This window comes from Embiotoca jacksoni, unplaced genomic scaffold (genome assembly GCF_022577435.1).
Source record: "Embiotoca jacksoni isolate LCO1_2020_lvr unplaced genomic scaffold, fEmbJac1.0.p SCAF_57, whole genome shotgun sequence".
Classification (NCBI taxonomy): domain Eukaryota; kingdom Metazoa; phylum Chordata; class Actinopteri; family Embiotocidae; genus Embiotoca; species Embiotoca jacksoni.
Genome location: NW_027185411.1, coordinates 772111 through 795601, shown reverse-complemented (window position 1 = coordinate 795601; position 23491 = coordinate 772111). Strand labels below are relative to the sequence as shown.

Below are 23491 nucleotides of genomic sequence, written 5' to 3'. Positions count from 1 at the left end.
TAATTCTAAAGAAATGACAGTGACACAGCAAATCAATGTGTGTGTGATCTCGGGTGATGTCCAGTTTACAGACAACAGGCTAGTTGACCTTAATCCTGCCATACGTGTGTGTGGTTGTATTAGACGTGTCATAAGTAGCACGATAACCAGTGCTCACAAGACCACATGCACACACACACACACACACACACACACACACACACACACACACACACACACACACACACACACGGTACGCGGCTGGATAAGCTCGTTAGCAAGGCTTTGGCTCAAAGGAAACATCTGATTGTGGTAACAGTGTCTCGGCATGGTTTTTATCTGTGTGTGTGTGTGTGTGCGCGATAGAGAGAGAGAGAGAGAGAGAGAGAGATGATGGGAACGAGTATGATCCCAAAGATGAAATAGAAAGGTGAAACGTCAACTTAAAAACAAGTTGAGTTTAAAGATGTGATTTGCGGTGTGCTACATGATAGCATTGCCACTGGTAGCCTTTAGCACACTGCTAACCAAAGTAGCTTCACTGCTCTATCAGCCTACCTCGTACTTCAGGAACCTGTGAAGTTTGGCATCTCACCACTGCTATCAGTTTGACAGGGCCAGCTTTAATCTTGTGATAAACCACTGTTGAGTACACCAGACTTCGTTAAATAGGTTTGGATTAACATTTAGATTGAGTTATTTACTCTGAATTCTTTCCTTTCCCGCCACACACGACATATTTGCTGTCTTTGCAGTGTAACATCCTGTTTAGTCAATATCCAGTTTTGCACCCGTTTTTAATCCTTCTCCTTCTTGATGTCACCTTTAAAGAAGAAAGACATCGCGGCGTTTGATTTTATTCTTGTGTATTTATGTGCATGTTTGTGCACGCATGTGTGTGTGATCATTATGTCCTGATCTGAAGCCATCTGGGTTGGCTGGCTCATTTGCATATCTGGTGTTAACCATTATAAATATTCATGACCAGGGTCTAAACTGGTATAAATATTCATTTTGCCTCTGGGCCGTAGACGGGTGGAGTGGCTGTGATTCCAATCAGCAGAACAGAAATTAACTCAACCTTTTATGTGGTGGACGAAAACACTTGATGACTGCCGCGGGCCCCTTTGGTATGCACGGCGAGCTCCGTGTGTATGTGGATTATAACACGGCGAGCTCCGTGTGTATGTGGATTATAACATGGCGAGCTCCGTGTGTATGTGGATTATAACACGGCGAGCTCCGTGTGTATGTGGATTATAACATGGCGAGCTCCGTGTGTATGTGGATTATAACACGGCGAGCTCCGTGTGTATGTGGATTATAACACGGCGAGCTCCGTGTGTATGTGGATTATAACACGGCGAGCTCCGTGTGTATGTGGATTATAACACGGCGAGCTCCGTGTGTATGTGGATGATAACACGGCTCACATCACGTGCCGCCCATAGTCTGTGAGATAGAAACAAACTCAACTTGTCTCGGGATAAAAACAACAAAAGACATTGAAAGGACTCTTGACATGAGTGACGAGCTGCAGGACGTTCAAACCAACTCCATTATTTTTGTTAACACCTTGAATTGCTTGTTTGACAGTTTACTCGCTGAAGCTACTGTGAGCTCATCTCAGCTGTTAGCACCGCCACTACAGCTGCTACCCACTGTAAAAACGATCCTAATTAATTCAGTCAGTTAATACGTTTAATATTAGCATGAGGGCACCCGATGTGGATGTTGTTTCATTCCTCTTGCCGTGGTCTCGACCAGGTCTGCTCACCATGACAATATTAAAAGTAAATTAGGGTTTATATTTAATTCTACTTGATGTTTATCCAGAGTGGTTGATGTGTGTCTATCTTTGATGTCCTGTTGTCATTGGCTCCTAGTCATTACTGCCTAATCACTCAGACACACGTAGAACTAATTAACGACACAAGAAATATGTGACTTCTGCAATAATGAAGAGCACCGTTACATCAAGCCGTCTGAACCCGGGCCCTCAAATCTAGTAACTCTGGACGCCCCAGGAGGCCCCTGCACTCCCAAAGGACCCCGACTTTGATGTGTTCTTCTCACACATCTTTGGATCCTTCTCTTTGCTGACTTTGTGCTGAGGTGGAAAACAACAAACACAATGATGATTAATGCGTGACAAAATAGCAACAGGCAATGCTGGCTGGGTAGATATCACTCAGGCAAACACGTGATTAATTAACAATAAAATAATTCATGTGGCTTTTGCAATAAGCAGCGCTACATTATTTTGAAGCTGTCTGACTTTGGGCCCTCCAGTATAAAACTGTGCAGGTCCCAGGAGACCCCCTGTTCCTACGGGACCGTGTCTTTAGCGATGCAAAATAACATGAACAACTCTGACCCCTATTTGAAATATTAAAATGGATTTAAATTGAATAAATCATACAACAAAAGCTCGGTTTGATCAAAGGGAAGACATTCCAGGACAATGCCGAGAACAACCACCACGGCTGACTGTGATTGGCTGATGCGCCTGTCAATCAATCACCCACAGTGAAATACTTGAAATAATGCAAAGAAATGGCAGATGCATGTTGTGGAGGAACATGGAGGGAAGACTCGGCGCTATGTACACTGAACAAATATATGTGTTGGTGGAAGAATACACAGAATACTTCACATTTTCTAATGACGTAAACAAATGCAAAAGTATCCTTGTGTATTTCAGACAGATTTGATGCTCAAAGAATGTTTAAATTAAATGCCATTATTTACATTTCATACATTTCAGTGTGATTTAAAGGTAATTTAACTACCAAATTACATTATATTTACAAGAATTAAAAAATGACATGCAGCATCTGCTAAACTAGCTACCGTTAGCGTCTTTTTTTCCCTCCATCCTGAACTGACAAATTTGGAATAACAAACAACCAAAACAGATTTTTTTATTTACAGATCACCGACTAGGTAAATATCCAAAGGTGAACGTGGCTTTGGTTTAATCAAAGACTTGCTGTAGTTATCTTACACGCTAGCTTTTACTTGTAGCTCTCTGACTTTCGCCACTTTCCTGCAAATTAAAAAAAAAAAAAAACGTTTTTTTTCCGCATAAATTTAAAATTTCTAGTGTAATTTTTTTTTTTTTTTTTTTTTTTTTTTTTACATAGTAGATTAGTTGTAAATAAGTTACATACAGGTTACAACTCAGTCATAAGCAAATATGGAGCTACTGTGTTACATTTTTAGGACAGAGATGCAGCCGCTGACTGACGAGTGAAGATAGAAAGCTTTTCTGAAAATCAGCATCCGAGACGCTACGTTGGGTAATAATATCACTTGTGAAATAATTAAAGAGTTCAATAAAACTAACAAGCCTTTTTTTTCTCACTCTAGTTCATGTTTTGAATATAAAGGTGTGTGTCTGTGTGTGAGAGAGAAAGAGTACATACATCAGTATGCAGGACAGAAGCTTTAGAAAGGACCAAACTCGTCTTCAGTGAAACACATTTATGCACACAGAGCATTGTTTTCAATTGTAGTGGTGAAAAAACAAAGTCATTTGAGATAGTCTCTCCAATGTGCAGTAATAAACATTTACTCAGATACACCACCCAGTCAGCTTAGACATGCTTTACAAAATGAACAATAATAATATTCACACTTTTGTATGGTTTATTTGCAAGCAAACACATTGTGCAGGGAATCACATTTACTTAGGCCCACCTACACATTCACGAGCATCACACTTGTTTTTTTTTTGCTCATGTCTGACAGAGATGTCGCTACACAAAGAACAAAATAAAGAAAAAGAAAAAGCTCCAGCAAGCATTATTATTTTCAGGAATATGGTGTGACTGTGGCGAGTGTCTGGTTGTGTTTCTTTGTGTGTTTGTGAAAATAGAGCGAATTCAACTTCATTTAACCATGTAAATGCTACACACTCACACACACACACACACACACACACACACACACACACACACACACACACACACCATCCCAAGTGCTTGAAAAGAAAAAACACCGGTGGGGGGAGGACAAAGAGCCTCCTTGAAGAATAGACATGAATTATTCACTCCATCAGATAAGAGAGGGAATGACAGAGTGCCATAGAGGGAGAAATGGAGATGAGTGTTGGTTGATACAAAGAAGGAGACAGACAGATGGATTGACAAGGACGGCAGGGTTTTATATTGTACAAGCAGTAACAATGACAGAGATGTTGAGGAAGTCCTCCGGAGAGTTTAGATAAAAGAACACAGCTTGCCATCATCTACTAAACCGTGTCTAAAAACCCACGGGGTGAGAAATGTTTAATAGACTTAAATAGATAAATAAATAAAACAACTCCTTCTCTGTCAAAGTACACGGCTTTACTTATCAGTAAAAAGCCAGACACTTTGGAAATCAGGGTCTTACTCTGACTGGGGTTGTTTTTAGTTACCTGGAGGAGTTTATCCAGTGAAAATCCACAGCCAGCAGCAGCTTAGCTGCAGCATCTATGCTGCTTTTCCACTCAGATTCAGTTCTGTTTTGTATTCTGCTGCTAATGCAGCGGTGCTGTTATAACTGCAGTAATGGTGGACAATGTGGATGCTCTACTCTGTGATGAAACTCGTAACTAGTGAGTGCAGGTGTTTTATCAGCTGCGCACGGTTGTTGCTACCCGTACTGTCATGCTGCAGTGGGTTTGTATTGGGAGCTGTGTATTTCATTATCATATTATATGTTTTATAAGGTTCATTCAAAGCAGCTGATAGTGATGAACCTTTAAGAATATTATTCTGTTTGTATTGAATTATTAATAATGCTTTAATGAAGGTAAAGTCCAGACACGCGTAGTGCTTTAGTTGTGCCCTGGTACATATTTTGTGGTTCTATTTTCTTTGTCTTGCAAAAGCTTGTTATAACTTACATTACTGGATATTTTTGAACCCCAGCTGTACTACATAACTAATGTTCAGTACGCTCAGTAATGCATTTCAGTGTTGTGATTCCTTTTCAATAACAGGTACTGCAAGTGAGCAAAATTAGGAAACTCAGTAATTACATTATAGTCACCAGGGGTGTAACATTTTAAGGTCAGGGTTTAGTTTTTGGTACAGAGAAATAAAAAGGAACAGATGAAATACCATTTTTGTTCAGGCACTTAAATACTACATTACCTGTTAAAGTGCAACATCAGCTTTCAATACCTCATCGATTAATGTCACCTTTCCTGGTTTTTGTCATCTTTGAGGACACAACCAACCATCTTGTTTGAGTAAACTTTATTGGAAGTGTCATTGGACAGAACTGGTGAGGTCCACATGGTGGCCAATCAATTGGACCCGCCCGGTGTGACTGTGGGGGACATGCTTGGTAATATGAAAGTAGGTGCTGATGGTCAAACTGTAGGCTAACTGTTTTTTCACCAATCTTATATTTTTGATTTCTATCAGTAGGACTCTCAGTCGGCTGGTTTATGGTATACAACCAGCACCATAAGGGCGTGGCAGCTTTGGATCTGTTTGAAGGCACGTTTGATGTCGCCTGGCTAAAGAAAGGCAATCATGTGATGAAATATATATAATAGACAATAACTTTTGCTATTACTTAATGGATTTGGTGCTTAATGATTAGGCAATGAACAATTGATTACATTGACGTGATGCTGATTAGTTAGCTGCTCTTTGTTGGAAGGACTTTTTTGAGGGTGTAATTTACACCATAATTTGCAGTTATTGTATGATAGACACACACAAGTGGTTTCTTGACCTTGCCTTTCAAAACATATGCTCCCATAGTCAGATTCTGATCTCTAGCTCATAAACATCGTGTTACTTGTGACAAACTAAAGTTATTATATGTAAATACTGTACAATATATGTCGCACCAAACAAATATGAGCTGTAATAGCTGGTCTGTGAAATGTTTTAGAAAAGAAACACTAGCAGGCGTGTAGTCCTGTAGTACTCTTGTAGCAATTATCAAGAGGAAGACAGATAAAAAGAGTGAGATAAAAGACAGGATTGCATGATAAACACCTCCATGAAAAACTGAAATCTCATCCTTTATTACATTTCTCAGATAAGGAGAGGCAGTAACAGAGGCTGAAAAAGGGAAGGGAAACAAAATACTGGAGTGATCGTAGAGGCCGATTGAATTTCATCATTTATTCAATAGTTCAGGAGAATGAAGGAGGAAGCGGGGGGGGGGGGGGGGGTAAAGTGAGAGGGAGAGAGAGAGCCTGAAGGAGCCTAAGAGGCTTTAAAAGACTCTGTAAGAAGTTTAATATCAGGTTTCCTAATCTTCTTTCTCCATTTCATCCTTCAACCATCAGCTCCACAGCTGGCAGACAGTCACTGGGGAGGGCGGCTCTGCACTACTACAATGAGGTAATTACATTTATACGCTTTGCGGTCAATGATGCAAGTTGGGTAAAAGTCAAAGGAGGCGTGATCAGCTGGGTCTCGGCTCAGAACCCAAACAGGTTCCACATAAGCTTTAACTGGTGTTCTCCTGGTTGAGTCAGAGTGCTGACGTGTGCTTTCTGCTGAAACGTCACATTTGAAATGAAAGAAAAACCTGAACTACAAAAACAGTTGAAGTGGAAGTTGATGGCAAATTACTAAATGAAGCTGAAGTGGACGGAAAACTTTAAAAGTTTGGTGTTTCATTTGAAGTGTAAACAATAAAAAAAATGCCTCAGTTTGTCTAATTATTTATTATTATATAATTATCTTATTTTGTCTGTTCTTTAATCTAAATCTTATTTTAAATCTATACCTTAAATAAAGTTGAATGAGGTCTATCAGATGAAGGAAAAGTGCTCAATTCATTTTAAAAGTTTTGTATGTGTTCATAGATAAAGATGTGACCTGAAAGGATTTGAAGTGTCAGTTAAATTTGTGTTTAACAGACGATTAATAAACCAGTTGACTTGTGCTAACCTCTGAAATCAGTTGAACAGATAGACACAGCTGAAATGTAATTTTATGTCTAACAGAGGAATAAACTGTGTCTGGATTTGTAGGATTAATTTTTTTTGTTGATTTGGTATTTTCTTGAGATTTGTTGACAGTCGGAAAGCCACAGAATATTGGCAGCCTTTGCGTCCTATCGTCTGGGAAGCAGATGCCACCACCGCCTCCATTGTTGTTTTTGTTTTTTAAGTAAACATAGAAGCAACTACAATTTACAGATAATTAACTGATTAAGGAAGTGATTTTCCAGAGTTATCTAAACAGACAGATCAATAGAGAGAAATAATGTTGATTAACGGTATTGGTGTTGGTTAGCAGAAACATTTTGTAATAATGGTGTCATATATTTTGACCATTTAAACTATTTTAAGCCACTCAAATTAGCTGTGTGATGAATTATTTGAGGATAGTTATTAACTGCAGTCTGATATACATGTAGAATCAGGGGTGGCCTAAATGTACACAGGGACACATATAGCAGCAGCATCCATCATATCATGTATTTATAGTAAAAAAAAAAAAAAAAAAAAGAGCGTAAAAGAAAGATTATCTCATTTGATGAGTTAAGTGAATGATTTATTGGACATTTCGTCTATAGAATTTGTGATTATAAATTCTGAAACCTTGAAACTGATAGGGAGCTAATTTGATGGAATAAATAATCTAAGTTTATTTGATTTTACTTAAAGGCTCCAATTTGATCAGAGCAAAGGAAGCAAACAAAGGGTTTCCTGCATTGTCCAACCGAAGACAACAAGTTAACAGGACTTGTCCTGTTGTAATGAGTTGTAATGACTCAGATTAAGATTCAAAGTTATCAATAATCTGTCATTTTGTTGAATAACTTTCAGAGACGAGTTTCATGTGTACACTTATTCAAGAACACTAAGTGTCTGTTGGAAGTCATTAAATTAATTTTGAGTTTTACTATCTAATAATCTCAAATTTAAAGACCTTGAATCATTTTTGATTAGAGTATGTTGCAATCCTAAACTCTGACTACAGTTAAAGGCTGTTTCATGATACGCCTGAGGCTATTTTTCAAGTTGCAGATTGAATAAAATGGTAAATAATCATCAACATGTGGGCATTTGTTTCAGCTGGAGTCCAGAGTGTCACAGTTAAGGTCCTGACTGAATAATGTGACTGCGTTTCTAATTTGTCTCCAAACCTGTGGGGAAGCCAGCTACTTGTTATCCGTTAGCAGCTGTTCCCTTCAGAAAGACAAGAAACCAGCGCAACACTGTATAGACACCTGGTCCACAACAACCACAACCACACACACATACCCACACACACCGGGTCAGGCTGCCAGATTCTGTCCAGACAAGGTAATTGAGAGGACAAATGGAGAGACACGAGGAGAGGGAACAACAAGGGGAAACGAGAGAGAAGAAAGTGTGAAAGACAGAAAGGATGCTGCTTGTTTGGCTCAGAGGGAGTGGAGAAGATGGGATCGAATGTGAGGAGGACAGGAAGCAGGAAAAACAGAAAGTCCTACTTCAAAACAGTAAAATAATGAAAAAGAGATGGAGTGATATGGGAGAGAAACATTGTGAGAAGGTCAGGGAGGGGTGGACGGAAGGAGAGATGGATTCAGGAAGAGGAGCTGCACAGCAGAGGTCCAATTAGAGAGTCTAACAGTGTGCATCACAATGCATCACTCAGGAAGAGGAGGAGGAGAGGACAAACAGATGTAGAGGAGAGAGAGGAGGGAGAGGAGGGAGAGGATGGAGAGGATGGAGAAGAGGGAGAGGTGGGAGAGGATGTAGAGGAGAGAGAGGAGGTAAAGGAGGGAGAGGAGAGAGAGGAGGGAGAGGTGGGAGAAGAGGGAGAGGAGGGAGAGGAGAGAGAGGAGGGAGAGGAGGATTGCAGGAAGGGCAGACAGGAGGATATGATGTGAGGACGAGTGAAGTCCAAATGTTTTCTACTGGCAGCGTATCACATGGTGACTTTTAGACTTTGCCAAACAATACATTTGGTTAAAGTTCATTTATCAGCAATAAGAGATGATTTTACCTTTAGGATCGGTTCAACAGAGGAAAGAGGACATATGTATGCAATATTCACGTGCTTACTGAGAATTAGATGAGAAGATCGATACCACTAAGTGCTCGTCCAGCTACCTGATTTCAGGAGCATTTTCTATTTAAAAATAACACAAAAATAAAAACTTGAATGTAAACACCAACATTTCCCCCATGGGTCGATGGGTCGACGGTTCATCCTGTAAAAAACATCATTCACTACACAACGGAGGACCTTTTTGAATCATTGAACCAGTATTGAGATGTGGACAGTAATTAAATGGCCTGGAGCAGGCTAGAGGCACCTAACTTACTGTAGCTCATCTTTGCATATAATTTAGAAGTGATCGCCTGGCCAAATACTTTTGTTTCACTACATAAAACAATATTCTTTTATTTTTGTCAGCTTAGATAAACTATATAGAGTATTTTTGCAACAACAAAAAAAAAGGTAAATGTCTTCTGACTACATTACCGCCACACGAACTCGAGCTTCTCGTTTACCTCTCAGCAAGAGACCATAAAGCATATTACCCCGAAATGTCAAACTGTTCCTCACACTGCTTCAAAGTAGTTAAAGGAACACAAGCACATGTAAGACACGGGGGAAATATGAGTGTTTACTTCTGATATGTTTCATATGCTTTTTGAATTGTATAATGTAAAGAACAATCAGTATTTTACCTGGGAGCAGTGTTTCTTAATATGGCTCCTTAACATAATGGTGCAGGGAGTGGCTGACATCTGCTCACTCTCTTTATCTTCTCTCTGAATATCGCTCCCATTTTCTCTCCATCATCTCCTTCATTCTTTGGTCTTCGGTTATCAACACTATCGTCACATTTGTCTCAATTCCAAAGACATTAAGCGCACACACACACACACACACACACACACACACACACACACACACACACACACACACACACACACACACACACACTGGTCTGACCATCTAAATGCTGTTAGTACAGCTCAATTCAGCTCACAGTGGGCACGCTGGGAGCAGCCTCACAGCCAATGCTCTAAATGCTCCTACTGTCTGCGTGTGTGTGACTGTTTGCTAATGGGAATATGGCTGTGGGTTAACTCTGACAGCAAGCCTCTTTATTTGGGTTGTGATGACGTCAATAGGAACAAAAGAATGTGTAACAGTGGACCTGTCGTGGTGCTTTCCCACACAGGACATCTACTGAGGTGGGAGTGAGAGAGCATCAGAAGTACAAGAGAAAAGAGAGGAAGAGCTCTGAATGCAGTACTTTAGCTCTACATTTATTCTTACTTTTAACACACACACACACACACACACACACACACACACATATGAATGAGAGCACAACCATTTAAATACACGTAGGGTGACTTGTTACTTCCCTTGTTAGAATAAATGATTAAAGACGCCCCTGCCTGTTCATTTCATTATGATTTTGGGGTAAAATGTGATAGAAAACAACAAATTGCCTCCCTGCTATTCCCTGAATGCATTGCCCAGAGTGATGCAAACACACACACACACACACACACACACACACACACACACACACTTACTTGATAGGTCTCAGTTTTGGCACTGAGCCCTGCCTCTGTGTTCCTTGACAAACCAGGGGCATAATGGATCTCACATAACACCAGCAGACACACACACACACACACACGCACGCACGCACGCACGCACGCACGCACGCACACACACACACACACACACACACACACACACACACACACACATTCAGAGTGAGGAGGCATAATTGAGATGTTTCAACATGAGACAGAGAATCAGCGTATGGCACAAATGCAAAATCTGACAAATAAACAAATCACACACACACACACACACACACACACACATAGACACTAAGCTATATTCGCCCAACCATTAGTCTCTTCAGTGAAGTAATGGGAGCTTAATTTAGAGAGGCTTTTAGTGATTATGACTCCGTGAAAATGTTCAGCGGAATGTCTGAATGCTCTCTAATACTTGGTACAAATATTAAAATGCTCTTACATTTAAAAAATATCTAAAGCTGGTGTAACATTTAACAGTTACGAGAGGCTTGTTTTTTGTTTTTTCCACTTCCTGTTGCAGCCCTGTGAATTACGCTCCTATACTGCACAATTCATGCCCTAAGGCCCAATTTACAACCATTTTCTTTAGCAAGCTCTGCGGAGGTGATCGTGACAGCGTTGCACCTCTGATTGTCAAAGACGTCACATACCTGCAATTATTGCTCACCGACATTTCTCCAACCTGCAGTCCGGGTTTTTAAATTCCCTAACCTCAATCCTACCTTAACCTTACTGTGTTTTATCCATAGCCACAACATTTTCCCATCCTTAAATATGTGCTTCACTGACTCAGCAGTGCACTTCCACAAAGTTGGGAAACTTGCAAGAGACGAATCAGAAGAAGAATTGATCATATCAGTGAAGCAGAGGCTGGGATGTCTCGGCTTTTAGTCCCACAGGTGATTCAAGCTTGAAAACACCAGACCCTTCTCTTCCCATAATTCAATTTGATAGTGTCTTTTGTCAGACCATCCCTCCCTGCCTGGCAAACCACTGTCTTTCTAACTCCACACGGACGGTTTGTAATGGCTGTAAAGATGTGTAGGCCCCAAGACGAGGCTGAGATGGTCCTGACTCAGCAGTAAACTGTACTTCAGCTTTAAATGAAGTATTAACTGGTGCAATGTCCCTTTAACTATACTGTAGTTACCATGTGCAAATATTTTACAAATCACACATTTACATAATGTGTCCACTGTAAAAAAAAAAAATAAAATAAAATAACCACTGTCATTCTGCATTGTCCATCATTTACATTCTTTTTTGAGTAAATAATTGGTAGGTAAACTCACAGTGAGTGTTAGAATTCATATTCTGTCTTTGTTTATCTGCTTTAATAATGTTTCCAAGTAATAACTAATAATTCACCCACGTTCTTGTAATATATTTGTCTCACTCAGTTCCTCTGATCTAATTTTGTTTAGGCCACCTTCAGGCTTATTCATTTTCCCTAATTTTTCTCCTTTCCAGTTGTTGTTTTGTGATGATGAAGATAGAATAAAAAAATGTGTTTGGCAAATCTAGGATGCAAAAATATGCAACAATACACTTCCCTCCTTGGGCCACTGTCAGTTGGGAGTCATCACTGCTGACTGAAAGTAACCCACAAGCCTTGGAGTTTCTTGTCAAAGTCCCTCAGATCTTTATATCTGTCCATTGCTCCAACATGCCGACTATACGAGAACTGATGTTTCACTTAACGTCTAACATTTGCCAGACCTTGACATGTGCTGCTGTTATGAGATAATTATGTCAATTGCTTATATAGTTTTAGCTCATGGTATTAGTGGTTACGCATAGAGGAGCTATAACATACTGTAGCAAAGGACCCATCCAGTACCAGTCAAAAGTTTGAACACAGCTACTCATTCATGGGTTTTTCTTCATTTCCTGCATTAAAGAACAAGAAGAAGATTTCACACAGGACGCCAGTCTCTGCTGAACAATAACCTAGAATGTGTATTGGCTGAATTCAGACACACTTGTCCCATCTTTTACTTCTTAGTGGACTTGCAACTCAGTCAGTTGTACTGTCATTTGCCCAAGGAAGGTGTTTGCTGAGCAGTGCGGTATTCTTTTCTTGCAAAAGTGGTGCCTCACTTTCATTCACAGTCGCTCGCATCCACTCCACACATTTTTATACCAATTTTGTCAAACTACCATAATCTTGAATTACCAGCAGATTTATTTATTTTTGCTATGAATTACAATGAATGACAAATACAAAGCTGTTTTAAATCCTAGAATAGAGCCACCTTCAATTCCAAAGGTTTCTGGGTAAATGTAGGTGTTTAATTAAAGAACTGTTAGTCTTTGTTCAGACTGCAGATAAATCTGATTTTTTTTTTTTTTTCTCAAATCACATCTTTAGGACAGACTGATATTTCCAAGTGACAGATACAATTTGGTGTTTCCAGACATCACTGACCTATCTGCATGCGTTGCTGTGGTAACGACGTATACTCATACAAAGCTGATGATGTGTCAGTGACCAGTATATTTCAGCTTCTGGCAGAGGACTGTTGTTATCATTGTCCACGATACAGCATGAACATCTACACTTTCTGATAGTGCTCTGATAGCGCTAGCAGAGATACTGCTCACTCTGTTTCTCTGAAAATGACGTTGTCGTTGTGTGTCACGTTGCGAACGACGCAAGAAATGTGATCTGAGCCAGCGGAGCGTCCAGTCTGAGACACATCTGTAGAAATCTGATTGGAATTGAATTTCAAACCACCTCCAAATGTGGTTTCAAATGTGGATATGATCAAACTCAGATTTGCGCTGGCAGTCTGAACATAGTCTTATGTAAGTGATGAGGGTGAACTCTATCTGTGACCCTTATTTGGAGTCTCACTGATTTAGGTCACCGCTCCCCACAGGTACGAATGAGATAAAAGGAGGAAAAGGGAGAGTGAGAAGACGGTGTGTATGTAAAGTTGCCAGGTGTTAGAGTTACAGGGTCATTACCACCATAATCACCCAGTAATGACACAGAGGGAGAGATGGCAACGAACCACTCCCCTCTGTCTTTCTCCCTCTGTCTCTCTACCCCTCCTCACCTCCCTCTTTGACCTTGCAGCAATCAATCAGTCTGCGTGATTCCTCCCTTGATTGCAGGCCGTGTGTGCACAACCGTCTTTGTGTGACATAAGATTAGTGGAGAACGCGGTCACGATTTTGAACTGTGTGGGAGCTCGATAGCGACGGCTCCAAAGTGCGTGCTTGAGTCAGCGCGTGATGAGTCAGGAGGAAAGTGGTTGTGACATGTAGCGCGCTTGGTGGGCAGCAGTGTGACAGTATGTTGCTGGGAAGCAGAACACACACAGATGCACCAAACAACCTGTCACCGTTGCATTAGGAGCTTTTAGCACTTCTTAGCGAGGCAGTCTTCCTCAAGACAGTGAAAAGGCGCACACACACAAAAAAAAAATTAAATCTGGACACACACACACACACACACACACACACACACACACACACTGGAGGGAACAGAAGGGAATGTGCAGTTTGCAGTTGCTGTAGCAGAGACCTGCGATTCAGTGGAATCTACGCTGGGATGGAGTTTGATAGCATTTCATCAGATCTGAATCCAGTTCCAAAATCCTCTTATCAAACCTGACTGCTTATTGGATCTTTTCATACAGTTTGTTTGGGGGGAAATTAAGACATACCTCAATTAATAAAAAAAAAAAAAAAAAAAAAATAAAAAAAACTGTCACACTGCAATGAATGAATATGCTGCTGTCCCAGAGGGCTTGCAGTACATAAAATGTGTGTAATTGTCCCCATCACCAGGCCATAATTAGATCTGAAAACCCCCAGTAATCGACATTTTGTCTTCCGCCTAATCAAAACTGAAACGGCCTTATAACGACGACTCTATGACACTGATATCATTGAACCTGTTTTAAAAATTGTCAACTGCAGTTATATCGAATTGTCAACAACAGACATGAAGCACATACATTTTGGTGGCAGTAGTACTGGACGACCTCTTCGGGGGAATGTGCCGTCCTCGTCAACCTTCTAAACATTATGTTTTATTGCCTCTTAATAACAGATGTGGCCTGGTCCCGGTAGCATCCAGGGTGGAAAGGGTTAATCCTCTCATCACACGGTAGATTATTATTTAAGCAGGCGACTTGTTGTTTTCACATTTGTCATTAGTGCCTACATGCAAATATTGCATTTAGTATTTACCTCAATGACTTTGGTCTGTTAAATCTTCAGATTGTATAAGTGAAGGTGGTACAGAACAAGAGAAGAGCTGATGGCGGGGTTTGGTTGAGGCTTCCAATTCTCTTCTGTTAATGTGATGGCCGTGTCCTTTTCATTTAATCTGTGCCATCTTAATAGGGGCTCCGCTTGACTCACGTTAAACTGCTCCAAATCATAACGCTGCAGTCGCCGGTTCAGTTGTTTCGTTTATTCTCACATTAATAAAAAAAAGTTTACAAAACATTCTCGTTGTAACGTGAGGTCAAAGACTGTACCGATGCCCCTTCCTCACGTTTCCTCCATGCTTGGTGAAGAAGAACAAAACACTCAGTGCCCCTTCTCCCCTATCACAGCTGATAATCAGCTGGCAATCATCTTGTCAATCACAACTAATACATACTAATTAATTCAGCATATGCATTTAATCTTATTTCATAAGTCAAAAGAAATATTTAAATTACCTCAGTAAATAAGCAAATTCTAATATGATTTGTCATCAACACAAAATATGGCTCTAACAGTTAATGTTTCTCTTGTTTCTTCACAATAAAATTATCATTTTGAATAGCTGTGAGTGACATTTTAATATCAAATAATTGACTATTCTATTTTGGTAATTGATTCATAATGTTGTTGTTTTTTAAGTGTTGTTTGTGGAAAAACAAGAAAGTTTGATGACCGTGTAATTTAAATTTGAAAAGAGCAAAACTGCAAGAAGCTGCCACAGGAGAGATGGTAAAGTGTTTCAGTGAGTTCGCTGAGACTTCGTGTGGCAGCCAAAGATTGCTTGTTTTCTCTCGTGCTCATGTTTTCTCATTTACACCCTGATTCTTGTTCAATTCTAAACAGCGATCTGTTTTGGGCTTCTGTGTAATGATAATCCATCTATCTGGGACGCTGTAACACAGATGGACTGAATTCAGCGTCTGGACTGAAGTTGTTGGTGTCTGTATAGTGAATAAATTGTGAATGAGCAAGCTGCAAAAAGGCAGAGGAAGTGTAGCGTTAGTCTTAGGGTTGAACGATGCGCTACTAAAGTCAGGATAGGAGCCTTACACGTAGCAGGTCCGACACACACAGGATTTTTTTTTAAACGTGTGTGTGTGTGTGTCAGTGAGAAATCAAGATTGTGTGGGCGAATGCATAAATATTTCTCCAACTGAGAGAATTCTTGTCAGCAAAAACGGATTGCCCTGTCTGGTACTTTGGTTTGTACACATCAGTCAAAAGTTTACTACCCATTCAAATATTTGTCTTTATTTTAGTTATTTTATACATTGTAGAAAGATAATTAAGACATTAAACATATACATATGATGTAACACACATGGGATTATAAAGTAAGCCTGTTAAACCTGTAAACCTCTTACCTGGTTTACTTTGATGATATTTTCATGAGTCAGCTGAAATGCTGCTCTTGAAGTCTTGAAAGAGTTCCCACATATATTCTGAGCCCTTGTTGGCTTCTTTTCCTTTACTCTGCAGTCCAACTCATCCCAAACCATTTTGGTTTAGGTACACATTTCTGTCATCTAATGTCCATTTCTTGTGTTCATTGGCTGAAGTAGTTACCTTCTTATGTTTGGTCCAACATCGGTCGTGGTTTCTTTGCAGCAGTTCCACCATGAAGGCCTGATTCACATCATCTCTCCCCAACAGTTGATGAACAAAGTTTTTATCAAGTCAAACTGTTGGCTTTTTTCAAATTAAATTATCCTGTTTAGAACATAATTCAATACCTGTTATTTTGTAGGTTTTAAGTCTTCAGTTTTGTTCTACATTGTAGTAAAATTGTAGAAAGAAAAAAAAATGGAATGAGTGGATGTTTCAAAAAGACAGTAACTGTATATGAGAAAAAGTGCATTACTGAGGAACCCGGTGCATGCTTATGTTGCGTACACTCTTTACTGTGTGATTCTGAGAGAATATGAGCATATTTTTGAGCTATAAGTGGGTGTATATTTGTGTGAATTTGTGTTCATGTAGGACATAATTACTCTGGAGAGATTATTAAATACCAGGCAATTATGGTGCAAATATTTCTGCACAACATTGTCTAAAATGAGATTACACTGGGAGTTTGTATCTACTGGGTTTGAAGATGCAGTGGGACTGTGTGTGTGTGTGTGTGTGTGTGTGTGTGTGTGTGTGTGTGTGTTTTCATTCTGTGGGTAAAAACACCTCACATGGTGGGAACAAATATACAAAAAGCACAGAGAATAGAAGTCATACTCATTCCTTACTTTATTTTTCAATTAATGGAATTAAGGCCTGTGGTTGAATGATGTTTATGCTGAGTGTGAATGCATGGTGAGAGACAGGCCGAAAGGTCAGCAGAGCAACAGCTGTAATATCTTACTAAAAAAAATGTCACATTGAATACTTAATGATGCGTTTTTAGTCACACGAATCCTAAAGGGCATTTGAAAGAAAAACAGGAACATGATGACCTATTTTAAAAAGAAAGCATTTAGTTACTAGTGAGGGATTTTGCAGTTTACATTGAAGCTACTTTGACAAATCAGAAAAAATATGAAGGCAACGATAACGGAACACCAAATTGGGATTTCCAAATCCTAATGATAAAAAAACCTGCTGCTCTGAAGGATGTCACAGTGGCTTATACCTTTGACTGTTACGCTGAGATAAACCTGGTGAGAATAACGACTGCATTTTATGTTTTCATCTCTGAATCCACATCTTACCAGAGGAGCGGTTGAATATACCGAGCCGTGCTTCAGAAAAGGAAAACCTCTAATGCATATTTTGTAAATTCACTCAGCATCACTGGTGTGGTTATAGAATCAGATGTGAACACTTCCAAACCTTACAAATGTCTTTCCTTTGCTGCCTTTTTTCATGGACAACATTTTAGCATCACAGCGACCAACAGTTGCTTTAGAAACTATTCAGACCCCTTAAAACTGGAATTTTCCATCAATCTTATTTCACTGACCTATAACGACAAAGAAATGTATTGCAAATTGACCTGTCATTTACATAACTATTCACAGCTTGTAGTTTGTTGCCAGATGCATTCCGGTAGCTTTTTTGTTATTTTTGAGATGTGTCTGAAACTCGACTGCAGTCCTCTTGTGAGGACACCTCACATCCATGATTGAATGGATTGTACAGAAAGACGTAGGCTCTTACCTGTGTATTTAAGCTGTCGAAAGGACAACCGTCTCGGCAGTACTCCATCAATCAGGCCTTTGCTGTAGAAATAGCTAGACGGAAGTCACACTGAGTAAAAGACCTCTGACAGCCCACTTAGAGTTCACCAAACTGAATTTTAACTCTGAGAGCATGGAAAAAGGAAAAAGATTCAATCATCTGATGAGTCAAAAAGCTCTCTTTGGGCAGACTTCCAAGCAATCTGCCTGTTGAAGAGCAGGCACTGCTCATCCACTGGATGATACCCTACAGTTAAGCATGGAATTGGTATCATCATGCCATGTCAGTGCCTGTTTACGGTAGGGACAGGAAGAGTGGTCTAAATTGAAGGGAAGGTAAATGCAACCAAGTACAAAGACATACTCAAAGAAAGAAATGCTCAAGAGAGCAGACCTGTGACTGGGGATGAAAAATCACCTCTCTGTAATTTCAATGACCCAACAGCCAAGATAGAGCTGGAGTGGTGTCAGGACAAGTCACTGACAGCCTTGATTGGCCCAGCCAAAACCCAGACTTAAACCCAACAAAACATCAGTGGAGAAGCATGAAGATGGCCCTTCACAGATAGTTTCCATCCAATTCGACGGAGCTTTAGTGGATCTGCCTGGAAGAATGGATAAACTGCCCAAATCCAGGTGTTCAAAGCTTTTAGAGACTTTACCCAAGAAGACTCAGACCTGTAACTGCTGCCAAAGGGGCTTATCGAAAGAATTGAGTTGAGAGCCTGAATATTTTTGTAAATGAGAGATTGTGCAACGTATTTCCCCTCAGTTCGACAAAGGTTTAGCCTTTCTTTTGACGTCACTAGTTTTCAGGTCTGTGACTTCACTGTTGTGGTTCACTTTCATCAGCATTTTCAGCTGTTTTCAGCTCCAAACATCCACTGTACTTCCCTTTGTGCTGACCCAAAGTGGCTACAAAAATGCCAGAAATTTGGTTGTCAATAGCAATACCATTGACATTGTATGATTCTCCATACCAAATGTGAGACCACAAATAGTCAAACAAATTAATATCTTTAAACATAATCTTTACCCAACAAGCTGAGCATCATAAATGGACATACAGTACTGTAATGATGGTAGCTTACTAACCTAATGTGCAACACCGCGCTCACGTCATGAACTATTGCTACGTAAGGCCAGACATGCTGACGTTAGCCTCTATGACTAGAAAAACAAATCATATTTTGGGAATTTGGACATTGACTTCTCGCAACGTCCCGACATGGGAGTCTTTGTTCTCATTTTTTTCCTTATGGGGTTTAATGTTGAGTTATGGTGAGATTTCTGCATGTATTATTGTCTGACTGTCCAAACTGCATACTCCTACACACATACGCCTGACTTGTCAAAAATATCGATTACCACTTATTTGTTTTCCTCTGTTTGACCTACGACTGCGTGGCAATCTGAAAGGCGTGATTGCTTCTTCTTTGTTTCTAGATCTGTGCCTGGCCATTTATTATTACTCAATATAGGTTAACTGAAGAGTATTAGTAATTGAATTGGTTTCTTTTGTTATTTTTTAGATGTCGTCTTGATTGCATATAGCTTGCAGTTTACAGATGGAGGTTATTCATTGATAATGTCAGAAACAACTTGTGTGTAAAAGAGAGAGTGATTCATAAACGGTACACAATAGAAATGTGGTTAGAATTAGAAGGTAATTAGATGTACTGTTCAATGGGTTGCCATCAGTTTGACAGGGAGGAACTGCTGTTATCACACTACAGAAGAAAAAGAGAAAGGTTAGCAAGTGTTGCACCTCAGAGATAAAAAAAATATATATATATATATATATATCTAACTGACAACGGTGACCTAAAGGTGGAGGCAAATTTAATGTTACCGGGACAAAGAGATACACAAATAGAGAGGACAGCAGTGAAAGTTACAAGTCGAATGCCTTTTAAACGGAGGCGCAGTCACTGTCACCCTCACAAGACTTCAGTGTCCGCTTTGATGACAGAGCGGGACCGAGAGAGCCGGAGCGAGGTAGAGCAAATGTAATGTCATCTCCGAAAGTGAGAAAGGTAAAGGCTGCGACCTGCGGATAGCTCACAGTGCCTGACAAAATGACTGTTAACAATATAATTACATCACTGTCTGGCAGACAGCCCAGCTCTGCCAAACCCAATATAACACAACCAGTTTGGTCAAAGTACATTTTTACAAGAGAAAGACATCGGACACAGAAGTGCTTCAACCAATACAGAACTGCTGTTCTACAGAGCAGGATAGTTTCTGGATCGTAAGAACTAGTAAGAGATGTCAAAAAGTTCAGAGACTACTCTGAGCACAGCACCATGACATGCATGGAGAATAAGGAAGCTGTAAACTTAGTGAGTATGTACGCTAAGTTACAACATCAGCGATTAAGTTCCACAACTTTTTGTGAACTTTGGCATGTTTGCATGTGAGATGTCATCGTGGACTTGAGCAGAGAGTGCACGTAAACATTTATGTCAAACTCGGGAAATCAAAAATCCCTGAAATACGTCAGAAAACCTACTGCAATAAGGTTAATGAGCCGGGTGAGGTGTTTTGAGCGGTATTTGCATTTAATGAGGGGAAGAACGTTACTCTATAAGACAGAAAAAAGGTGCATCAGCTCAGGAATGTAACCAGGTGGGTTCCTTCGACATTCATGGGGTTGTGCGCTGTGATTTTTTTCTCCCAGGGTCAGACTGTCAACACCAAGTTCTACTGTGATGATCTGAGGCTTCTGAGGGAAAACATTCGATGTAAACAACGTGGACTGTGGCACGATGGCACTTTGGTTCTCCAACATAACAATGTGTCCACTTACAGCACGCTAAAAACTTGCAAGTGTCTTGCCTGCAACAACACAATGGTAGCTCCCCACCACCTATACTCACTGGATGTATCTCCCCGTGACTTTTTTCAGTTTTAGGTTCATGATGACATCTCATGCGCACATCCCAGTGTTAGCAAAAAAATGTGTACCTCAGGTGCTGATGTTGATCAAACGACTAACTTGTTGAGTTATAGCTTCTCACTTCTTAATGCACGTCATGAAGCTGCTCTACATTCTTAGAACATTTTGATCCATCCTTGTAAAACAAAACACTGTAATGGATTTTAGTTGTTTTCATTCTAAGCCGAGCTCCAGCACTGGAAGTTGTTTTGGTAGTTAGTGTATTTTTGAGAATGGAAGCTTTATTATTTTTGGGGGGGAGAGGATCTGTTTATGAAGGATTAGAGATCTAAATTGTGTACAACTTCACAGAAGGACACACTAATACTTGCCACAAGGGCACATGTCAATTTAAAGAACCCTTTGGATGGCTGCTTTTTAAAAGAATAATCCATCACATTGTTTTCAGGATGAACAGAATACATTCTATATTTTCTGGTAAACGTGCATTTCACATGCAATTCAGTAAGAGGACTGTGATTTTGTGCTGTATTTTTTTTTATTGGCTCATACCAAGACAAGTCACACACACAAGGCTAGATAGTGATTGCATGCAATAGTTTGGGTGAAAAACAGGTTAGCTGTTAGTCATAGAGGGTCACTAACATCATGGTAACCAGATGGTGGGTGTTTCAATCATGATCTTGTGTAATATACATATAGGTAGTGTGGGCCTGTATTATTATGTAATATTTGTACAAGGATTAAAGAGTAATCGGTCAGAAAATGCGTCACTCCGAGGTTTATAAAAGGCATGGTGGGTAGGGGGCTTAAAGGTGGGTCACAGGCAAGACAAACAAATATCAGGTCAGTGAAATGGTATCGACTGTTAAAGCAGCTTAGTGCTGCAGCAAAATCCGTTCACCTCAGACACAAGATAATAGGTAGGATGGCTTCAGAAGCTGGTACCTCACGGTTTTCAACCTGCAGAATGAAGCACAAGATGCACTTGAAAAGGTCTGAAGATAATAACTAGACCTTTGTACTGAGAAGATCTTTTACTGTGTATGCAGTTATGTTGAAAAGAGACATGTATGCTGTTTTTACCATTGAGCAAGTGAAACCTTTCATTTAGTGCAGCTACATCCATCCGTAACATCAGCAATTTTGCGCTTTCCCACACACATGAATTACATAAAATTATACATGTACATGATGCAATTATAAACCGCACATACTGTTTACCATATATACAAGTGTGTAGATGTCTCTCAGTGTCTATGTGGGGACCTGTGTATGCATTATGTATAAATAAGCGTACTGTAAGCTGCTCTGGGGAAGGGTGCTAACACTGCCGGTTCAGTGGGTTCAGATCCACTGGGGCCAGCCATAGTGAAAGTGTGTATTATGTACACTAACCAGTGAACCTTAAGAGGCTTTGGACCAAAAAAAAAATAAATAAATAACATTCTGACACTTAACTGCTCTGTATACAGTAAGTGTAACTGATTTTATAGTGCGCTAGTACTGATATGCGATAAACATAAACCGGAGGTCGCTCAGATATAATAAGACACTTTTCTGCATTTATTTCATTCTATTAATTTCAAAAGCTTTTGCAGGGACGCACTGACTCAGAACATATAGCTGCAATGTTTGTGTCTCCCTCTTGACACACAGGAATTTAGCATAAATAACCAAATGCGCTACATATGGACGTTAATTAGTTTAGACGCTGCCAACTCAGGCTGAACATGCCACTGATTTCACAGCATATAGCACCATAAACAGATGAGGAAATGCCACATCAAAGCACAACTTGCATAAGCTGCTCCTTTACTTTTTGAACAAAGACATATTGATCTCCCTCTTTACACAAATGTTCACAAATCTCAATCGTGTCAAAATGATTATGACTAAATGCGAAAATTCTGGGTTGGATTTATTTCTCTCTGTGTTTTCAGTATGTTTGGAACTGCTGGTTTAATAGTCAAGATGCAAAAGTGTGCGAAGAAGCACTTAAACCGCAAATGAGACTTGTGAGTATTGGATTGTTTGGAATGGATTTCTGGCCCCATATTTAAGTATGTTTCAATGGTCTGTGTGTACAACAACATTTCCAACTGATGCCCAATAACTCGCAGATCTGGTTGGCTGCTTGTGGATTGAGTTAAAATGGAAATAATGAGTCGATATGATGGCAATAGACTGCTCAACTGTTGGTTAATATCGGCAATCAAAAACACATTATGTATAGAAATCGTTTCTATTGGACAACTGATGTTGCTGTCTGGGAACATGTTGCCATTTGTGGAATAAGAGCCCACATTAAGTTAAAGTGACAATTCCACAATGTGTAACTACTCTGTCACAAGTGTACACAAGTATTTGCATCAAAATTTGAGTATGAAAAGCATACAATGCCCTCAAAAAGGATGTCAGCAGTAGATAGAAATGAGACACGTGTGAAATAACAGTAGCGATTATCAACCTTTATTTAATCTTCACATGTATTTTACAGCTTCCCAGAAATGGCCCTGCAGTGATTACCCCCACTTTTAGGTGTGCGAAAGTGAGTTAAGGACTGACAAAGAGAGAAAAACTCATTTTCCATAATTAGAAGACCTCAGAATGGCCAAGTTAGTTCCAGTTTGTCCGATACCTGCTATGAAAATTGAAGAAAGAAAGCCTCTGTTACAA

The 23491-nt window shown here is 39.8% G+C and overlaps 1 protein-coding gene across 4 annotated transcripts in view; it reads left to right on the top strand.

Moving 5' to 3' along the window:
- lrfn5a (leucine rich repeat and fibronectin type III domain containing 5a) overlaps nt 1–23491 on the top strand; it is a 107864-nt gene that overhangs the window by 14727 nt on the left and 69646 nt on the right. For 2 of the 4 annotated variants that reach the window (XM_069172993.1, XM_069172994.1), the window contains exon 2: nt 6281–6335. The exons of the other annotated variants lie outside the window; for them this stretch is intronic. The gene's annotated coding sequence lies outside the window, so the exon portion shown is untranslated. The remainder of the gene's footprint in view (nt 1–6280; nt 6336–23491) is intronic. 4 annotated transcript variants of the gene reach the window in all.